Genomic DNA, 21,586 nt, shown 5'->3' with positions numbered 1-21,586 from the left:
TTCATTATATTCACAGTATTTATATAAAATGGATTTTTGTATGAGCAACAAAAGACACCAACGTTAAAACAACACACTTCCTCACCAGTCTTCCAGGCTCAACTTCACTCCTTCACTCGCAACTCCTCTATCCACCCGAGAAGCACAGGGGCAATGGATGGGGGTTATAGCTGGTACTTAACAGTTTCTCCCTGCCAATCCTTCCTCTTCACACTCTTCCTCTGCTTCAGTGTGGGTCCTCCATCAGCTACAGCCCTTCTGGAAAATACATCTGTTCCAGAGTGAGGTCTTCCACAGGCTGCAGGCGAATAGCTGTTCTGCCATGGAACTCCTCCCTCTGCCTCCTCCAACACTGGTGTTCCCTCTGCTGTTTCTCAAACCTCTTGCTCCCTCCTCTTCTCTCCTTCTTTCCTTCCCCTCTTAAACATCTTTTTCCCAAAGCATGGCTGGCATGCCCAGCTGTGCTGTGAGGTGTCCGTTAGAGTTGGCTAGAACCAGCTGGAAGCAGGTGTGTCAGGCATGGGGCAGCCCTGGCCTCTCATCACAGAAGCCATCCTTGCAGCCCCCCGCTGATAGCACCTGAGCACCCATAAGCATAACGTGGAGGAAGCTCAGTGCAAAACTTTAAGAACTGTTTAATGAAGAACACAGAAAAGCAGGAGGGAGCAAAGAGGACAAGAACCCAGGCCTCTCACTCTAACTATTTTCATGACTAGGTAGCAAAATCACGCACATATTTACTATTCAAAGTTGAAGGATTAGCCTCAAGTTCCAGCTACCTAAAAATTGCATTCATTGCTGAGGCAGCCTGTTTCCATTTTAGATCTACAGTCAACACGCTTTTAGGAAGATATCTTCTGATCCTAATCAGTGTGCTGAGTCAGAGCCATCGTAATTTTCTGCTGCTTTTTTTTTTTTTTTTTCTGTAAACCACAATTGTGAACCATTCTGTCTTTGTTGAGGAGATATTGCCTACAAACCTTATAATTATGTAAAGCATAGGACATAATTCAGTTCACAAGCCTATGCTTAAAATGTAGATATTTAAAGCATTCCAAAATTATAAAAGCTTAAGCAGATTCCCATATGTTTTCAAAACAACCAAAGCGAGCATTTTGGTATTTCAGTCATATCGGGCACTGCTAATACTTGATCTGAACGCTATAGTTATGAGGAATTTGCTTTTGTGCTGCAGTCCTGATGCTATATTGTGCAGCATTATTTTCAGAACTGGAAATATATTATTTCATTATTCTTCTTCATAATTCTAAGGAAGATAAAATGCGCATTCTGTACTGTTCAGGTGACTTTACATACCTATCTGGTCAGAGAAGCTTTTCAGAATTGGCTCAAATAAGAATGAAATGTTGCTTTTAGATGTGATGGAGGGAGTGAAATGATGTCAGCAACAGCTATTTATTTCTACATACAATAGTTTGTGACAGCGAACATATTTTAAGGCAAAGTGGGACATAAAAAATATATATACATGGCCTCTATGATTTCTTTTCCTGTCGACTTCTTTTGACAACTTATCTTAGGCATCAATAAAAAAGAAAATAGTTCTTTTTTTATTATTATAATTAGTAAGATGCAAGCTTACAGATTATATTTATACCTCTATTTCATGTTACCATTCTATTTTCGAGGCATCTTTAGAAGTTTTTATTTTGTTCAAAGTATTATATAGTTTGTATGAATTATACTCTTTTTGCAATGATTCCTTACTTTAATTTCTGTTTGATTTCCCCTAGGCAGATTTTTGTTTGTACGTGTTTGAATGTTAAACAATATTCTAATACAGTTTTCATTTGTCACTCTTTTCATACCTTGCTCATAGTTACAATATTCTTTCTCAACCAGTTGCAATACATGTAATCTTGAAAGCTTCTTTGATCCCAGAAAGAAGCTTGTTGAAGCTTATCAGCGTGGATTTGGAACATATGTGTAACCAAACTCTGCACATGATTCAAATCTGGATCTGTGTACTTACTTAATCACCTGACTCCACTGCCCTCAGTAAAAAGTTTAATGTTTAGCACTGTGACGGAATATGCATCATCATAGACTTACTTGGAAAAAATATATATTTTACAATAATTTAAATCCTTTTACTTTCTGATTAAAGCATAACATGTTTTTTTACTTGTACTTCCTGTGATCACCTGCCTTTTGTCAATGAATGGTTATAATCATTAACAAGTTGTAGAGGTATAGACCTTTAAAAAAGAGGGCATGTCGTAATATGTCGTAATAATTTGACATTTTGTAGCATCTAAAATTGCTGTCTATTATGAATCATAATCAGTGATTTTAAAGATGGTATCAAACTTATCTGAGTAACATGTGAAATGTTTTCTAATTAAGAATTAGAAAATTTAGGAAGTATTTTCATTTTTAGCCTTTTTGTCTTGTTGTGCGATCTCCAGAATAAATGCAAGATGTACAACATGCTCTTTGTATCTTCTGGTTAGAATACTTTTTTTCTGTGCTTTTGGCATTCAGATTGCTGTCAAACTTTCATATGACATTATTTCTAATAACTTTAAAATACAACTAGCAGTGTCAAAAATACTGTTACAGTAGTGCTAAATTAGCAAACAGAAAAAACTTCCACAGAGATATGCTAGTGATTAATTTGTCTTAGCTACTTGCTATGAGAAAATTTTCTGCACAAAGAAAGTAAGCATAAATAGTGTATAATTATTTTATAATATGTACACAATATCTATATGAAGTCCAAGATCAGTTTGTAAACCCCTAGATGTACAGAAAAGACTTTTAATGAACATTTTGCAATCCTAAGTAATGCAATTAACTGATTACTGGGAGCAATTACTTAGAGATGTAAATATGTACTACTTTGTGAGTTTATAAGCTTGCCTTTATAAATATTAAATCACATAAGTTCTATCTTCAAGCTAACTTAAATGCATTAAAAGAAAATTCAGAACTGATCTGGAAACTGTATGTGTAGTTTCATTATTGTTAGATATTTTAGACTAGTATAAAATATGTTTTCTATAGGGCAATCAGCAGATCTCTGAATATGCTATATTCATAACTTGCTTTTTGTACCTTTTAGTTTTCTTTCAATATTTTGCTCCAATAATTTTCACTGAAAAGCTTTTGGCAATGAATAGAACTGACTTTAAAAATGCAACATATGCAAAAAAGCATAAAAGCTAGGAGATGCTAAATTTCTTTTTTACATATTTTCATGGTATGGTTTGATTATTAGTGTGAATAGGTAGGATAGGATAGGATAGGATAGGATCACAGAATCGAAGGGGTTGGAAGGGACCTTGAGAGATCATCGGGTCCAACCCCCCTGCCAAAGCAGGTTCCTTAGAGCAGACTGCCCAGGTAGGCATCCAGATGGGCCTTGAACATCTCCAGAGAAGGAGACTCCACAACCTCCCTGGGCAGCCTGTTCCAGTGCTCCGGCACCCTCACTGTGAAGTTCTTTCTCATGTTGGTGCGGAACTTCCTGTGCTCTGTCTTGTGGCCATTGCCCCTTGTCCTGTCCCCACAAACCACTGAGAAGAGGTTGGCCAAATCCCTCTGTCTCCCACACCTCAGGTATTTATACACATTGATGAGATTCCCTCTCAGTCTTCTTTTCTCCAGGCTGAACAGACCCAGGTCTCTCAGCCTTTCCCCATAGGGAAGATGCTCCAGGCCCCGTATCATCTTCGTGGTCCTCCGCTGGACTCTTTCCAGGAGATCCCTGTCTTTTTTGTACCGGGGAGCCCAGAACTGGACACAGTATTCCAGGTGAGACCTGACCAGGGCAGAGTAGAGGGGGAGGATCACCTCCCTTGACCGGCTGGCCACGTTCCTTTTAATACAGGACAGGACAGGACAGAATAGAATAGAATAGATTCTTAGAATTAAAGATAAGAACCTCAAAAAGGATTGACAGACAATGGGAGAGCTAGATAGAAATTATCTTCTGTATCACAAGAGTAATATAGTGTACAGATAGAGAGATTTCAGAGAAGTAAGTTAAAGAAAAGCAGAATTGGATGTCTTCCAATAAAGACAAAACAAACAAAAATAAAATAAAATATTCAAAAACAGAAAAGAATTTCTACAAATAAATAAGGAATTAACTAATGGATAAGAATGTACTCATGCTTGGGTTCAAAACTTAATTGAGAAAGAGCTCTGGACTTAGAGTCAGATCCTTTTGGAGTATGTGGTTAAATTTTGTCAGCATCTGGAACAAAGAATTTACATGGGATACCTTATTATTTACTAAAACACATGAGGTCTGCTGGTAAAACAGCAACAATAATTGACAAGTGCAGTAAAGCAACATGCCATGCAAACACACATTAATGACACCTTGATTTACCAAACTGCATTCAGAATACTTCGTTCCATGGCCTGTCAGGACTTTGTCTGTGATCCTGTCCAAGACACCTAATTTATTTAAATTTCCACTTTACAGATATAAAACATTTAGTCAAAATATTTCTAGGCTTTTAATATTTCATGTATTCATCAATACATGGGAGATGTGCAGAAGCAGAGCTTATAGAAACAGTTTCTTTGAGTAACATGTAAAAACTCCTAAAATATAATTATATTTTTTACATATTTATAATATTTTTATATTAAATATAAAAACTTAAAAAATATATGTCTATTGTTCTTAGAAAATATCGAAGGTGAGTTTTAAAAGGGGTATAACAGTACTCTTTGAACTATTTAAACGAATATTTTTTTCATAGGGAGGTAATACTTTTTAATGAGTGTAATTATAAAATTATTTTGTAATGGTAATTCACATTAAAAAAAACATTCATTGTGATAATTTAAATTAATATTGAGTAGTGTTCTCAAATCAAGTGATCTCAGAGTGCTAAACTATGTGTTCTGTATAAGGCATGTGCTTAATTTCTTTTCTGAAACAGTTGTAATAAACCATTGTCTTTGACAGCAAAAATAATTTGAAAATGTGTGCTATCAAATTAGAATTACCTGCATTGAAGATTTTGATTTTAAAAATCTTAAAAGGTTTAAAAATATTTTAGATTTGCCTTCATTAGAAACATGATAACTGAGTGAAAACACCTTGATTTTTAAATGTTCTTTTTAAATAAGAATTCATAGTTAAAACCATTTATGACAGATCTAGAAGCTAACGTATATTCATAAGAGGAAATAAACTTTTTAATTTTATTTTGTAATAAAAAATGTTAAAATCTCAATTATAAAAAGAGAAAGAAAGAAAGAAAGAAAGAAAGAAAGAAAGAAAGAAAGAGGAAAAAAAAAAAAAAAGACCAAGTCAAAATATGTGATCCACAGATATCATTAGAGTGGTAAAAAGCATGAGTATTCCTGCTGTTGAAACTATATTGACCTCAAGTTTTCTGCTGACATAAGTTATTCTTTTTTGTTTTGCCTGCTAGAGCCAAACACTTGTTTCTATGTATAGCCTTAGAGCCAAAAAGAATGCACAGCTCGTGTAATACGGTAAGTGCTATCTCCAGTCAGGAAGTCTCTCCTGTGATATTTAAATGCCAAAAAAAAAAAGATGATCTGCAAAGTGAAGACAAGTACATAGAATTCCTGAGTATCTAAAACTGCCAACAAGACAAATTGTTTTTGTAGTAAGTGCCTAAGAAACCCATTAGTACCACTTCCACTTGGAAATCAAAATGAATGCAACATAAGAGCACAGTCTGTATATAAAGCAAGCCTATTGCAGACATTGACATTGTTGGCACCTGCAGCATAAACAAAGAAATTGAGAAAAGTTGTCCTGGTTTTGAAGATAGCTAATTCAATGTTATTAAGGTGAACAGCAACTGTGTCTGGATTCAGTTTACAATTACATACACACGGAGGCACCAAATCCACTGCACAGCATTAGCCTAATATTCAAGACAGTATATTCTGAGCTTCTACTCTTTTCCTTATGCAGCATATTTTCAAATGAATTAATGTCAGCATACAACAAATGCATTCAGCTTCACTGGATAAATACCTTTGCCTCATGTCTCTGGTAATCAGGTCAGTCAAGATATGTATAACACTGAAGAATGAGAAAACCTCCTATTCCTCTTTGGCTTGTGTTTCACCTAACTTTCATAGTGATTTTATCTGTTAGCCATCATTCACAAAATTCCTGATATTTAACAGTTAATTAGAAGTGAAAATTGATGACATTATTTTTTAGATAACTTCACACTATCTTCAGTTTTAGCTGGCTGAGAAAAGCCCACACTCATATTGTTCTCTATTTGTTTATGTATCTTCTTGTAAAGGTCCTTGATCACATGGATAGATAACTTTTATATAAATTCAATTATCATTGCTGCTGTTTCAGCTGGTTTTGCTGACAGCTAAGAAGGATGTGATATTGTGTGTGTTTACATTGAAAAATTATCTTCACAACTAGGAGAGTAATAAAATTTCACCCTACAGTTTTTTTCTCATTAATTAATAATAATAATAATAATAATAATAATAATAATAATAATAATAATAATTCTGTTAAAGATCAGGCCTTTTTAGAGAGTTTAATTTTTTTCTCATTAAAAGTTTATCACCCCAAAAGTTTCTGAGGAACTGAAAATCACATTATAGACTTAGTCCTCAAAGTTTTTGACTTTCATCTTAACATTCCTGGCATGCAAAAAATCTAAAAGAATCTAGAAAGACTGAGATCCCTCATATAAGCAAATAATATGTATTTAATTTTATTTCTTTATGCATTCCAACTCCTGCTTTCAGCAGGAGTTATGATTTTCTTTAAATTGAAAACATCTTAGAAAACTAAAACATTTGAGTAATATTTAATGAATTTACTTGTCTGCAGGTGTGGAAGAAAGGAAGAAGTAATATTCTATTTCACAGTTTGTAAGGCTGAAGCTGAGAAAATTATTGATATACAAGTCATAGAACAAATCTGCAGTGAAGCCAAGAATACAGTTTACTTCTTCCAGTCTTGATATATATGTAGAAGTTTTAGAAAGGCTTTTTTTTGACAGATATTATGAAATATATGTATTCTTTTAGATGTATGCGTATATTTATAAGTATTACACTGCATAACACCATTTAAAAAAAAAAAAAAAAAAAGTGGTTTTACAACCAATGGCTTCTCAAAATGTTATTCACTCCTCAAGTAATCATGAACACTAAAAGATATAGTCAGTCAATAGCATGTGGAGGAAACCTCTACTGCAAGTAGCGTATTTGCTGTACTGAATGCTTGCTTTTGCTGCATATTTGTCAAGAGATGTTAAACTACAAGGAGCCGCACAACCACAAAAGAACAAACAGCTAGGGTTAGTTTGCTCAAGGATTTTCCTGGTTGCCTTGTCTGCCACCTAGTGTCAAGCAAGCTACTTTGAGACTAGGCCTATTTATTTATTTGTTTTCTGATAAAATGTACTTTCTGCTTTTCTCTTACCTTTTTCCAGACTTCAGAAAACCTTTTCAAATATTTGACTTTTGGGAAGCCCATTTCAATTTAAGGTAAGCGCAGCATCATTAGTCAGAATGAAGCTCAAGGCTGTAATGAGCAGAGGCTTTCCCTTCCTTTCCAGTACAAAGCTGCATAAATTGATTTTGATCTGGTTGAAGCTGTTCTTCTGTTCTTCATCATGTCATTGTAATAAGCTCAAGAAGAGTCGCAATCCTCATCATGATCTCTGGCTAAAATAACCAAAAGATTTCATTCAGATTGTTGTGAAAGCATCCTTTTCATTGGACTGAGCCTCCACTTGTTATTTTGGTATCAGAAGTCTATAGTGCAAACATTAACTGAGCCTCCAACCTACTTGGCTTCCAAACGCAGGATCAGCCAGCCTCAGAACATGACATCTGTAAGAATTTCCTCTTGTAAGTCTGCAGGCAATATGAGCATCCAAAGGTCAGAATTTATCTTTCTTAAAACAAAATGTGATTTATTTGCACATACAAAGCATACTAATTGACAAAAACAAAAACAAAACAAAAACAGAAAAAAATACATACACACACTCTGCTGTCTAGCTTGGCATTTCCTCCACATGAAGACACAATTAATGCTGTCTCCATTTTGGACTGCTGCTAGACCCATTTTTTTACTGTTACTCAGATGCCTTTGCTGTCCATCTAACTGAGACTGCAGCCACTGACAATTGCCCCACATCCCATCCTGCAGGACAGATCTGTTATCTGAGTGAGCTTTTTTTTTTTTCTTTGGACTGTATTTTTAACTGCTATACAGTGGTAATGTCAGAGGCTCAACTTCTCACAGCTATTATGGTGATTTCTGTGCTTAGAGCATTGGTGATCTGCTTCCCAGCTAATCTTTCTAATGTTTTACATGTTTCCAAATTTTCCATATTAAATACAAAATGTCAGTGGACAAACAAATTACAGTGTAAAAAATATTATTTAAAATCAACAATAGTTTCTTTGGTGTGTGCTAATTGCCTCTACAATTAACTGAGAGGAACCTTCCTAAGCTAAAATATTACACAATTTATTCTACTTTGTTAAAAAAAGTTTTTCTCAAGAAAGTGTCACATAACATTTATTAAAGTAATGAATTAGTATCAACTGTAATTAAAAACTGACAATTCAATATAACGAGAAGATAATTACATATATAGATAAATATAGCACAATTAAAAATAAAATGTTATGGTGGAAATAAATCTTACTTTGAAGATCTGTGAGCAAGAAACATTGTCTTACCAATAAGATAACATACACATCAATGTAATCTATAACCCTCTTAAAGGAAAGGATTCTTTTTAGAAGATTGTGTTGCTACCTGACTACAAAAAGACACTTAAATATTTGGTCATCAGTAGAGGATACATATTTCATGTTTAAGATTTAACTATAGTATTGAAGTATTGAAAGTAAAATCTTTGAAAAGATGCTATTCTACCACAGTCTTAGGGTTTTTTTCCTTAGATGACAATAATTGTAATAATTGTAATTGACTGGTAATAATTGGCACCCACAACAAAGCCAAAAGCCAGGGTGAGGCAAAGATAAAAATTATTTCTGTTGAGTTCAAAAGTAGGCAAATCAGGATGTGGTCTCCACATTTTGTTTTGTTTTGTTTTGTTTTGTGTGTGTGTGTGTGTTTTCTGTCATTTAAATCAATGTGACTAAACCCTGGACTGAATCATGCAGTCTTCATAGAAAAGAACATTTGTAAGCACAACTTCAATGATATTTGCTTGACTACACACAGCATGCAGTGCTAGTTTACATGAGTAGGAGTCTCTATAAATACCCTTAAAGACTCACTCACAATATAGTTTCATTAGCCCAGCAAGACCACAGCTATGACTCTGCAGCTTTTGGTTTAGATTTAGTTTGCACCTCTACAAATTCAAAATACATGCATGAAGAACTTTACAATACAAGACATAAAGGATGCAGTTGTTTAGAATTTCTCCCTCTGAGCCTTTTCCTTTCCTTTCCTTTCCTTTCCTTTCCTTTCCTTTTTTCCTTTCCTTTCCTTTCCTTCCTTTCCTTTTTTTTTCCTTTTTTTTTTTTTTTTCCTTTTTCCTTTTTTTCTTTCTTTTTCCTTTTCCTTTCCTTTCCTTTTTTCCTTTCCTTTCCTTTTTCTTTTTTTTTTTTTTTTCTTTTTTCCTTTCCTTTCCTTTCCTTTTTTTTCCTTTTTCCTTCCTTTCCTTTCCTTTCCTTTCCTACTACCATTAATAAAATGAAATTAATATAGAAAAAGTAAACACATTAATGTTGTTTTAATGATTTGCCTTTAACCCACCAAAGTATGAAAATTCAAAGATAAGGCTTCCAATAAATCTTTAACTTCTAACATAAAGGCACTGATTTCAAGACTTAACAAAATTGCAATTATGAAGGCACGGGGGGATGTACTGTGGACATAGTCAAAGTTTTAATCCTAAATTTGTCTGGCTCTTGTGAATTTATTAGAGCTTTAAAATTTAACATCATTTCTGTGTGTGTTATAAACATGTGTTCTTGACCCATTTCATAAAACAACCACTAGTGAAATACCATTTGCATTAATCATTTAAGAGCTTTGCAAAAAGATTGCATCTCAAGAGATTTTTCCACTGAAGTTTACACTTTCCAGCTTAGTTTCATTACTTTTTACATATATTGCTTTGTAGCTGCTTGTTGTTCTGGATGTTGGCTTTAGAATGTATTCCTATTACTTCATTCCAAAGGCATACATTGTCACTTAATATACTGAAAAGAAAAATTAATTCCCATGTAATTAGTTTTACCCTGACAACTACAAAAATTTCATTGTAATCTAATACCTGGCAAAATGAAATTTTGTTTTCACCCTTTAACCGCTATGTAATAAGACTACAAAGGAGATGTTTGTACCATGTTCAAATAATAGATTCAGCAACAATTTTTCACATGTTTTCACTAGATTTTTTATGGGAATAGGGATTTGCACTAATGGCTCTCCTTGCAAGACTAAAACCTAAGATTATTACGTATTTGTAGAAATTATTTTCTCTATCCATGATATAATGTTACATTATGTCATGAATATTCTGTGGCTGTTATCAGCACTAATAAGTCAGTAGCATTTAAAAAATGACAGTAAATTAATCCTTGAAGCCTTATATCTGGATATTACCCTTAGCAGAATTTAGCAATGCTACACCTCAGTTTCTTTGTAAATCTGGCTATGAAATCCATTACACAAGAGAAGCAGATTTAAATCAATGCTGAACATTTTAAAATCCATACTTGAAAGAATCCATACATGCAAGAAAAAGTAAAAAGAGTCTGAAAAATATTGATAGTTAAATGTTTGTCCTCAGCCTTAGGAATGTGCATGATCCTTGATACCTCAACACCTATATCAGATAAGGAAGATATCCTTGGTTTTTGAACTAATTTAAGTTTTTTTACTTTATAGAAAATTAGATATAAATCTAAGCCTGTAAGAGCAAGTGATGCAGAAATTTTTAAATTAAATAAGAAACATGCAAACTGTCAGGCATACGACTTCACTATTATGCTTGATTTAGGGAAGCTCAGTGCCTTCAGAAGGGTGTCTAGCACCCCAGCTTCTTCTCTACTCTTTTTCTTTCTTTACTCTACTGTACTAGTATAGTATATTTCATAAGAAGCCCTTCTTCAAAACTGACTAGGTTGGTAATATTACCTAGCAATAATGTTTTTGACCACTTCCTGGCCTAAGATATTCTATACAGACATTTACTGGCATGATAAATGATGACAATTTGATACAATTTTATTTGGAAATAAAGTGATACAAGTCTAGTTTCTTTTTCTGGAAAACAATAACTATGTATATTGTTTTGCTTATGTTAATATATTCTTGATGCCTTTTCTTTGAAATGTTCTGGCATCTTCCTCTTTTGGAACAGGATTTTGAAATTTGACAGGCCATTGTGGTGAAGACGTAGGTCTGAAAATAAACTCTGACAAGTCTAGAAAAGACATAAGCCTGCAAAGATCACTGATCATGCTTGTAAGTACTTGATAGTGTTTACCTAATAAGTTTCTGATTATTTTTCACTCAAATAAGTATGCGCTTATCAAACCTCCATGTGTGATCAAACTGTGCATACACCAAAGTATCAGGAAATTAACATCCATGTCAGAGGTAGGAGAGAACAGTGGATTATTTCCTGGTAACACCTGCTCTCAGGTGGCTTAAGCCCCAGTGCTTGAATTAAAAGATGGGAATCTGCTTTTCATGTACCTGAGTTATCCTCCAAAAAGGAATTACGAAAGATTAACCTCTTTGATTCAAATGCATAAGGAATTTGGTCTGGAGAAGAGATCAGAGTTAAACAATTAAACAATCTTCCATGACTATTAGTGGAAGGGAAGACAGGAACTGTGGACTGAAAATCCCTGGTGGATTGACTCCTGGACAACAGCTAAGTCCCCTTTCTGTCACCTACTCAGGTGGTGTCACCTACTCGGGGAGGGGAGGGAGGGGAAGGGGAGCGGAAAGGAAAGGAAAGGAAAGGAAAGGAAAGGAAAGGAAAGGAAAGGAAAGGAAAGGAAAGGAAAGGAAAGGAAAGAAGGAAAGGAAAGGAAGGAAAGGAAAGGAAAGGAAAGGAAAGGAAGGAAAGGAAAGGAGCGTAAAGGAAAGGAAAGGAAGGAAAGGAAGGAAAGGAAAGGAAAGGAAAGGAGGGGAAAGGAAAGGAAGGAAAGGAAAGGAAAGGAGGAAAGGAAAGGAGGGGTGCAGCTAGTTTTATTGGTGAGTACAATGTCATATGGTACAGAATATTCCTTTGGTCAACTCTGGTCAGCTCTCCCAGCTGTGTCACATCCCAGCTTCTAGCCCAACCCACAGCCGACGCCCTGGGGGGTCAGAGTAACAAACAGAGAAAACCTTGACACTGTGCAAGCCCTGTTCAACAACTGTGAAAACATTGGTGTGTTATCAGAACTGTTTTGGTCACAAATCTTAAACACAGGACCATATGGGCTGCTATGAAGAAAATCAACTCCATCCCAACCAGACATAGTACAGAGTTGTGCTGGAATGACTGGAAATCACAGCAGAGAAAAGACAGCAGAGAACAGAGACTGGAATACAGGCTGAACAGGGAGGCTCTTCACTATACAGAATGGATAGACCTCACTTCAGTATCTCAGTTAGATGACCTATAGATTTGCTTAATGAACACCAATCAATCCTTTTTTTCTAAAGGGAGAATTATTCTTTGGCTTTTCAGAATTAATTGAATGTTTCACCAGTATATTTTAATATAATGTCACAACTGCTGTGTGAAGCAATGGAAGGTAAGGGGTAATTGTTAGGTAAGGAAAAGAAAAAAAAAAAAGAATAAATAAATTTAGGCTAATCAAATTTTATATTCATTACATAAAATTCAGTGTTGTTTATATTATCTAGTACTTCATAACTTCAAAACACCTCATTTCAATTGCAACTGGGAGTCCTCAGCAATTTGGATTTGAAGATCTCTAGATATAGTTACTAAAAAAATTAGCTTAAGTGATTTTCCTAAGAAAACAAAAAATCTATGTCAGAGACAAAAGGTGTAATTCCAGTAGTCTAAAGAAATATCTTCTTTTTAACTTCTTTTGATATGTTCGATCTTGAAATGAAACCATGCTGTTTTGTTTTAAAATATGACACATGGGCCACCTGAAGGTAAAACCAAGCTAATCTACATTATATTTCTTCAGGGGAGAATAAGTGGTATGGTATCTGACATCTGTTTAAATAAACTATTGAACTTACTGAAAGCCCCATAAGACAATCATTCAACCCCAAAGCATGAGAAATGCTGTGATAGTTTGTCTTTTCTGAGTAAAATGATTCAGAAGAGTAACACATACTATATATCCATTGCATCTGAAAAGAATGTCCTGCTGAATGATGATAGTAGGAGTTGGCCTGGACAAGATGTTCACTTGAAGGATGCGAAGTGCTGCCAAACATATTAGCCACTCATAGCTGCCTTTTTTTTTCATATTCAAAGAAAATGCAGCTCCTTGATTCATCTTCTACTTGAGTCAGCATCATGTTTTCATATGTTATTAGAGGTAACATCAGTGAAACTGTTGAATGGTATTAACAAAAAAAAAAAAAAAGTTATATTCTGGAGTTACGTTACTATTAAACCAAAAAGTTGGTACATTGTGAACTTTCATTGTGATTTGCATCTCTTTGAAAATAGCAATTTAAGTAACAAGAATTATTTGTACTAAACCCCAAATTCACTTTACCTTATATTATCAGGTAAGTCTTCGAAAGAACATTAGAAGCACCTGTATTTTAAATTGCAGCTGATAAAACAGCAAAGGTCTTGCTGAAGATAATGACCTAAAAAAGGGATAACATCACAGCAGCATCAGACAGTGCCATTCAATTGTCTGTTCTGCCATTTGTAAAGCAATGTGTTATTATTTCTTGATTTAGGATTATGAAGAACATTGCTCAGGTAATACTCACTTCTTTTGGCAAGCATTTCATGCACAGAATCAGATAAACAAGATGCTATCTTCTGAGACTGCTGAAAACCTATCAAACACAACAAACTCCTTTTTGTCTTTTTAAAAAGTCTAACTGCAAGCTTTCTCACTCTATAAGCATCTTAGTATGTGGTGCAGGATCCAAAACTCAAGCCATTAATATAGGTCTGTGAGTTTTAAGACTGAAAGAAGAAAGAAATTGCCTTGGGTTGTCAGTGCTGAAACAGCAGAAAATAGGGCAAATATACAATTTATTAAAAGAAATTTGTTCATAACAAAGAAGAAAAAAAAAGTAGCCAGCTACTTTGAAGAAAATAGTCATCTATATAATTGGTTCAAGTATAGCATATGATTTTGAAACTCTATGTCTTTACACAGTAAATGTAATTCTTTTCAAGACTTAGAGAACAGTTATATACTCTATTTATTAAAGATGAACCTATTAATATTTAAAGAAGAAAAACAAAGGAAAAAAATAAATAAATTCCCTGTGAAATCATTCAGTGTGGGAATACTGTCTACGTATGGGGGTGTACCTGAATATATTTCTTTACACTTATAAATGAAGCATAATAGCAAAAAGTCACTAGAGGATATAAAATAGAAAAGGAAAACCCAGACTTCAGCTTTAACCATGATTTTTCCCTTATGCTAATAAGAAAATAATGACACAAATGACATCCTGTTTTTTTTGTTTGTTTTTTTCCTGTTTTTTAGGGAACGGGTGATCACATTGGAGCAATATTCTTTTGCACACTACAGATTAGTACTGAGTGAAATACTCACGTCTGAGGAGAAAATGATTCACATTTCATGGAGCTTTTATCAATATTTGACCCAGTCAATGGTACATTTGTCTGTGAAAATGCACTTAAATAGCATATGTTATTTCTTTAAAAATCTAAGTGTTTTCTTCTAATCTTGGAGGTAATTTGAGCATGGATATAGGTAAGTTTCAGAAAACACTACTTTATCCTTCTCCAAGGTAATAACTGGTTTTGATTTTCAAATGAAAGTCATATAACTGTACTTAATACTCTTTTTTTTAAGAAAAACAGAAATGTCGGATATGAACATCAGAGAAGTGTCTGGTATAACACTTGCAAAATACTGAAATATTTTGGGTGGGTGGGTTGTTTACTGTTGTTTTTTAAGAAAAATAAGAAATGAAATGTTATGCTATCATTAAAGGCCTTATTCTGTGTTCATGAAAATCAAAAGGATCATTGTTTTCCAAGTTCAAGCTCAAATTACTTTCAAAATAAATAAAGGAAGAACAAAAGAAATTTTTCAAAAAAAAAAAAAGGGGGGGGGGTGGGGCTGGCTTCCAGCATGACTACTTTACACACTGAGAGATTTCAATTCCAGGTAGCTATCTCTGTTGGAGTGGTGAGGATAAATCCAGTTCCCCCCCCCCCCCCCAAAAAAAAAAAAAAACTAGGCTTCAATTCCTTCCTTCATCAATGAAGGAGGGGTGATGGTTCTGAAAACCTCCATTAAACCTAGATGAAATCACCAAAAATCTCCATGTTGTGATTCACTATATCTAAGTTAGGTGTCTACCTTTTTCTTTAGTCAGTTCTCTTAAGTAGGTCTTTCCCAAGACCTAGCCTGTCTCAGCTTCTTCTGAGATGGATAGCCGAGGCTGACTCTTTTACAGGAAATATGACAGTGGTCTTTTATCTTTTCTTAAGACTTTATGCTAGAGCACTTTCCTAGGAAGATGGGGAGGGAGATGCCTAATTCAGCTATTCAGCTGCACAGGAATTAAAATTATATCTTAAGAACATACTTTTAATCATCATGCTGAAAGGGGGAGAAACCTGCTGTCCCTTTTTTCTTTCTTTTTTCTTTCTTTTTTTTTTCTTTTTTTTTTTTGGTAGCCCAAAAAATGCAAAACCCTGAGGACAGAATAGAATAGAAAGAGAAGAGGGAACTGGTGTCTCAGCTGGGAAATACTGAAGCCCGTTCATTGTAATATGTTTCTATTGTATTAGACCACCACTGGAAGAAACTTTGTTTAAAAAAAAAAAAAAAAAAAAAAGAAGTATTTGTTAGATTAGACCTATTTAGATTAGGTTATTTTACCATTTAGAGTCAAATATCCTCTTCTTCTTTTGTACCATGTTTCTTTACAGTTTCAGCAGAAAAGGAAAGGTGACTTTCCAGAATTTAGAAGATATGACTTTTTTCTCTCTCTCAAGATAATGCAAATCTAAAAGGGAAATTTTCAGATTTCCCTGACAAGTGCTATAAGCAGCAAGCAATTATGAAGTTACTGAACAGCTCTACAAACTAAATGATCAGAATTATGACTGTCTTTTCAGAATGCTCTTGTAAATCTGGGTGTCTGTTCAGTTGTGCCTTACTCAAGTAGAGAAATAAGTAAGAAATAGATAATTATATCCCTTAAATAAATACCTCTGAAAACATGTGAAAGCATTCAAGATGTCAGTTAATCCTTTTGGTGCCTATAAACTTAGGCACTGCTGTAAAAGGATACATACATATGGAATAGCTGTTTAGAAATTAGGAAGGACTTCAGGTGCCCTTGATAAGATTTTAACACAACTAACACCATTCAGAAATTCATTGACCTGTTTCAAAGAACCAAGCAAGTAGCTTGATGCAGGAGATGAAATGACTATAACTAAATCATTCCTTGCAGAGAAAAGTTCACCAAACAAGCGCAAAAGGAAAGAAAAATTAATTCAGCCCTAGGAAAAGGTGAAATATTTTATGAATATTTGAATGGATTTGGTGTAGCTACTTTTTCATCAGTCCGTGACACTCTACTATGACTGAATTTTTCTAATTCATATTTCATTTGATTAAAAATAGCCCTAATGCATAAGAAAATGGAAAAATAGGACATGGTTCTCCATCACTTATATTTCATAGAGTTAGATAAAAAATGACAAAAAATTAAAGGTATAAAACATGTTATTAAATCTACCAATCTTATTAGATATATACCTTTCTCAGTAATAATTTTGAAAATTGCCACAATTTTACACTATTTCTGAGAGTATCTGAGGCATCCGTGCACTGATATATACATTCTCCAAATTCACGAAGCACTTGGATAACCTAATAATTTTTAAGCATAAATTTTGTTAAAATCAATGTAGGGTTGAAAACATGTTTTGAGGGACCTCATCCAACTCCGATTATGAACAGTATTCTCCTTTGCAAAAATTACTCACCTGTTTAAAAAATCCCAAATGCTAGAATGTCAGAAAATGAAAAATGATGGAATACAGCCCATCCCCAAATAAGGTATAAATCTTCATTACTTATTAGCACATACCTGACAAATGCTTCCTCCCCCAAAACACAAATATGTAAAGATGTCCAAAAGTCAAAATAACAGCTTTTTAGAAGATTGTTTTGGATTGAGCCTATAAGATACATCATTTGTAATAGACCTAGAGTTAGAGTACAAGTTTAAAATGTTATATACATAGTAGCATTTAAAGGAGGAACAAGATTAGGCTGACTCCATCGTGAAGAGCTTCTTCCCCATTTCCGCTTTTACTCTTACAGTTTATTTTACTCTGTGCTAATAAGGATATCTTTCTGTGTCTGCCTGCTCTTAAGTGAGGCAGAAAAGTAGTCTCCTTAGACGAAAATGATTTTGTATGTGCCCTTGTTTCCTGCACTGGCACACAATAAAGTTAAATGGTATTAATTTAAGAATTTGACTTTTCTGTGAGTGGTGACATTAGTATTTACACATTTTATCTCTTCATTAACATCTGTTAGTATGAAAAGGTATAAATATGTCTTTTACACTGCAGAAAAAAGATATATGGAAATAGTGGAGAATACCTGTAATAAACTGAGGGTTTATGCTGCTTGCCTGTATGAATAAAGAAAAGAAAGTAAGGGAGATAACCTTTCTCCCTTTTCTTTCTCTGGTCTCTGCAGTATCTGGAAGTTAAGGAACAAGAGGGCAAAAGTTATGGAGAAAGGTAATTTTGTTCATTAGACCAACTGATAAAGTTGGCAAAGAAAAAGAAGTTTTTGTGCACAAAAGCTTTTCTTCAGAGATAAATAAGCACTGAAGCACCTTTCCCTGAATTGCTGGTTGCGGAGTAAGAGATGTGAAAGGCTTGTTCCCTGCATCCTGATTCTGCTGCTACAATCAACGCAGCAGCATGTGAAAGTTTCAAAGTCACTTATCCCCATTAAATTTATACTGTGGTATTGCAAATATTAATTGCTAGATGGTGCCTTGCAGATGTAAGTGTCCTTTCTGCTGTGGTTCCACTAAACATTACCATGTCACCTCTTGAGAATGGTGATAAAAGCACAGTCAGTCACAGCTCATGTCCTCTTTTTCACTGTTGTCTGCTTGCCCCAATGTCTGAATATCTTGTCAAATTTAATCCAAGTCAAAGGAGAGAAGCAGGGTTTAGAGCTGTGTTTCCTAACACAGCATTTTTACTTCGGTTATGAAAGAAAGTAGGCTTTTTTTTAGAAATATCTTTGATTCTTGGTAGCATGTATAGAAACAGTACACATGGCCTACAAACTTCTCTATGATGCACAGGCATGCCAGTTTTTTACAACGTTTTCAAATGGATATTTAACAATTATTTGAAAATCCAATATGTAAAATATGGCTTTTAAAGTTCTGCTGCATTGAGACATCACAGTCCAGTCACTCCAACAGCTTGGGACTCACGATGTTTCAAGATTCTAACAAGTGTCAGGACAATTGTTCCAATCAAATTTCTATTACATGTGGGAAATTATCCTGGAATTCCCAAGAACAGGTTTCACATTGAAATACACACAAATCCTGTTTTAGGACTTTTTTATTATACTCTTTGTTAGTTTTTTACCCCACATGCTGCATCATATCTTAATTAAGGGACACAAATTGGCTCTGTATAATAGAAAAGAAATAGAATAAAAAGTAAGATAATAATCAGATGAGTTTCCTATAGTGCTGAGAACCAGAAAAATGCATTGGATAGATGGCATTGCTTTAGCATAGGAATCTTAAAGGTCTAGACTCATTTGGGCACTGTAATTATTACCAGCGTTCAGAGGGAGACACACCATGTCATAGGTTATAGAAGATATCTTCAGCTTTTATCCTCTGATATAAAAGCAGAAAAGTTCAAACAGGTCCATATTTCTATAAATAAACAATACTCTGTTACAGTGTTTTGTGAATGTGTCAAGTCTTGAAGAGGCAGATTGTGATCTTGGCTTTTTGCCCACACCAGGAATTAAGAGGCTGTTCAACATTCATGCTGCCTACATTTGCTGCTTATAAAACCACTACCAAGATTAGAAGCAAGGAGCTTACACAGAACCATTAATTCACCTTTTTACAGGTAGATGGGAATGGTCAACTAGAAGAAAGTGCGCATCTGGATGTTTCTCTCCAGTGCACAGGCTGAGTAGTCATATAAAACTGCAAGCTCTACATAAAAGACATACATGCTGGCATATTTCCACAACTGAAAAAGGAGAGAAATGTGAGAGCATAGGACTTTCTGTGGCTTTGAGTCATGATGTGACTTTTTGAGGCTTTTTCATTTTCATTGTTGTTAATGTATGAGTTAATCCTAATTTAATTTTTGTACAATGGTAAAAAGAAGCCACTCCTGACTCCTGCTATCTGGAGTTCCACCATTCCACCTGTCCTAATAAGTGAAAGAGCGGGGTTACTCAAGATCTAGACCTCTGCTCATCTACACGTGCTCAACTGGTAGTTCTTTCCCTAATTATGCTTTGGACTACTCCAAATACCTCTCTTCAAGACAAAGTCTGAGCAGGCTTTTGGAAACAGTTTTCTTCATGAACTGATCCCAGAAGTCTACACAGATGAAACCATGCCAGTTTTCTCTCCAAATATTCTACACAGACCTCCAATACCATCCTCACAGACTAATCACCCAGTTGCACATGACAGATCCTCATGTGACACATCAAAACTGCCAATACATGATCCCTTGAGTTTCCTAATAAAAATTAGGAAGCTCTAGGAAGCTGCAACATAGCTTTCACAGTAGTTCAGGCATTTTAATCTGGAAAATAACACACCTGCCACAAAATCTCACACCTGTAAAATAAGGTGCTCTCTTAAGTCCTAAAGGGTTTGGCTGAAACAGTCAAGTGCTATGCAGTGTGGATCTGAGAAACCTCTACTAGGCTAGATAGCTTTATGCAGTGTGGAAATGAGCTGGTCCTTTTCACCTATCTCAGACACTGAGACTTGCAGTTCTTAGAAACTCTCATTCCTTTATTTTTTTTTTACTTAGTAGTATATGCACAGTCTCATGTTGGTGTCCTGTCACTAGTCATTACTATATCTCTTTACCCCGCTATCTGTATATTCATTTTGTATGAAAAATATCAATAGTTACAGCATTGCTCTGAGAAAGCAAATATGTGAATGTGGGAATCCACAAATACAAATCATAATTTAAAAAATGAGACATTTACATCATTTGGGAGGTCTTTTATACAGATACTGCTTATCATATTTTTTTTTTCAAATGCACTAGCAGATCACTGTAACAACTTCTAGTGCTATTCTAAAGGCAGACCTCTTTTATAAGCTCAACACTCCAGTCGTCTTCCCACTCATTACATCCTACATGTTGTCAATCTTAGTTTCAAAAACTGTCAGTCAGAAATGCAGTGGGAGATATGTGTAGCATTTTTTTAAGCACACTAAGGTGGGCATTTCTTTGATTTTCCTTTATTCTCTTGATTGCAAAGTACAGGATGTGTCTTACATGCATGCAAGCAAACACAAAAGTACATGAAAAACAGTATTTTGAAAACTGAAAACAGAACTTTGGTACAGTAACCCTTACAGCTAACCAAAGTCTTTTTGTAATCGAAAATCATCCTGATTATTTAATACAGTTGCTCCAGGTATTATAAGGTCATCTTTATATTTAAGGTTACTAATTGAGTAAGAACAATGATAAAATATTAACAAAAGAGAGAAAATAAAAGTCACAATAATTTGCTGAAGGACATTGTAACTTCTACTATAACATTTATATTGGTATCAGGAGAAGGAGAAGGAAGAGAAGAATGAGAAGGAAAAGTACAAGGACAAGGCACAGGAGTGGAGATAAAGCCTATTAGATGCGTGAGTGATCTATCTCAGTACGGGAGTTTTTGTTTTAACACCAATATAGTAATTGATACTACTGTTGTAGGTGCACAGATGTCTTATATAACACCATAAACTAAAGTAAAATCCTAAAATAAATTAAAAAAATAATAATAAAAAATCTTATTTTACCCACCCATGGAATTTCTGTGAAAGATTTTTCTTAAGTGTTTGAAGAACCACATTGTTGCCAAATCCTTCAAACTATCTCAAAGGGCTTACCTACTGCCACTGGTGCCAGAAAATGGCAGTTTCACTGAACCTTATAAAGCCTCTGGTGACATGTAATTTAAATAACTTGCCAGACTTCCTGAGGTGGTTTGCCTTAGGGGCAATAAGGTTGACCAACTGGTGATCTATTATGGTGTTATAGAATGGGTACTGGAATTATGTTAGTGGTAGCTATATACAGAACAAAAAATCTTCAACAGAAAAGATAATAAATAAAAATAAAATAGCATTTTCAATTCTGGGACT

The 21,586-nt window shown here is 34.6% G+C and overlaps 1 long non-coding RNA gene across 1 annotated transcript in view; it reads right to left on the bottom strand.

Moving 5' to 3' along the window:
• Window positions 1-21,586, bottom strand: part of LOC121069093 — a 31,570-nt gene that overhangs the window by 3,804 nt on the left and 6,180 nt on the right. Inside the window, exons 4-6 of the long non-coding RNA XR_005819254.1 lie at window positions 13,714-13,810; window positions 7,800-7,866; window positions 7,430-7,674 (exon numbers count right to left, since the gene is read on the bottom strand). This is a non-coding gene — a long non-coding RNA (uncharacterized LOC121069093). The remainder of the gene's footprint in view (window positions 1-7,429; window positions 7,675-7,799; window positions 7,867-13,713; window positions 13,811-21,586) is intronic.

The sequence above is a fragment of the Cygnus olor genome, chromosome 4 (assembly GCF_009769625.2).
Source record: "Cygnus olor isolate bCygOlo1 chromosome 4, bCygOlo1.pri.v2, whole genome shotgun sequence".
NCBI lineage: Eukaryota > Metazoa > Chordata > Aves > Anseriformes > Anatidae > Cygnus > Cygnus olor.
This window is presented reverse-complemented; position numbering and strand designations above follow the sequence as displayed.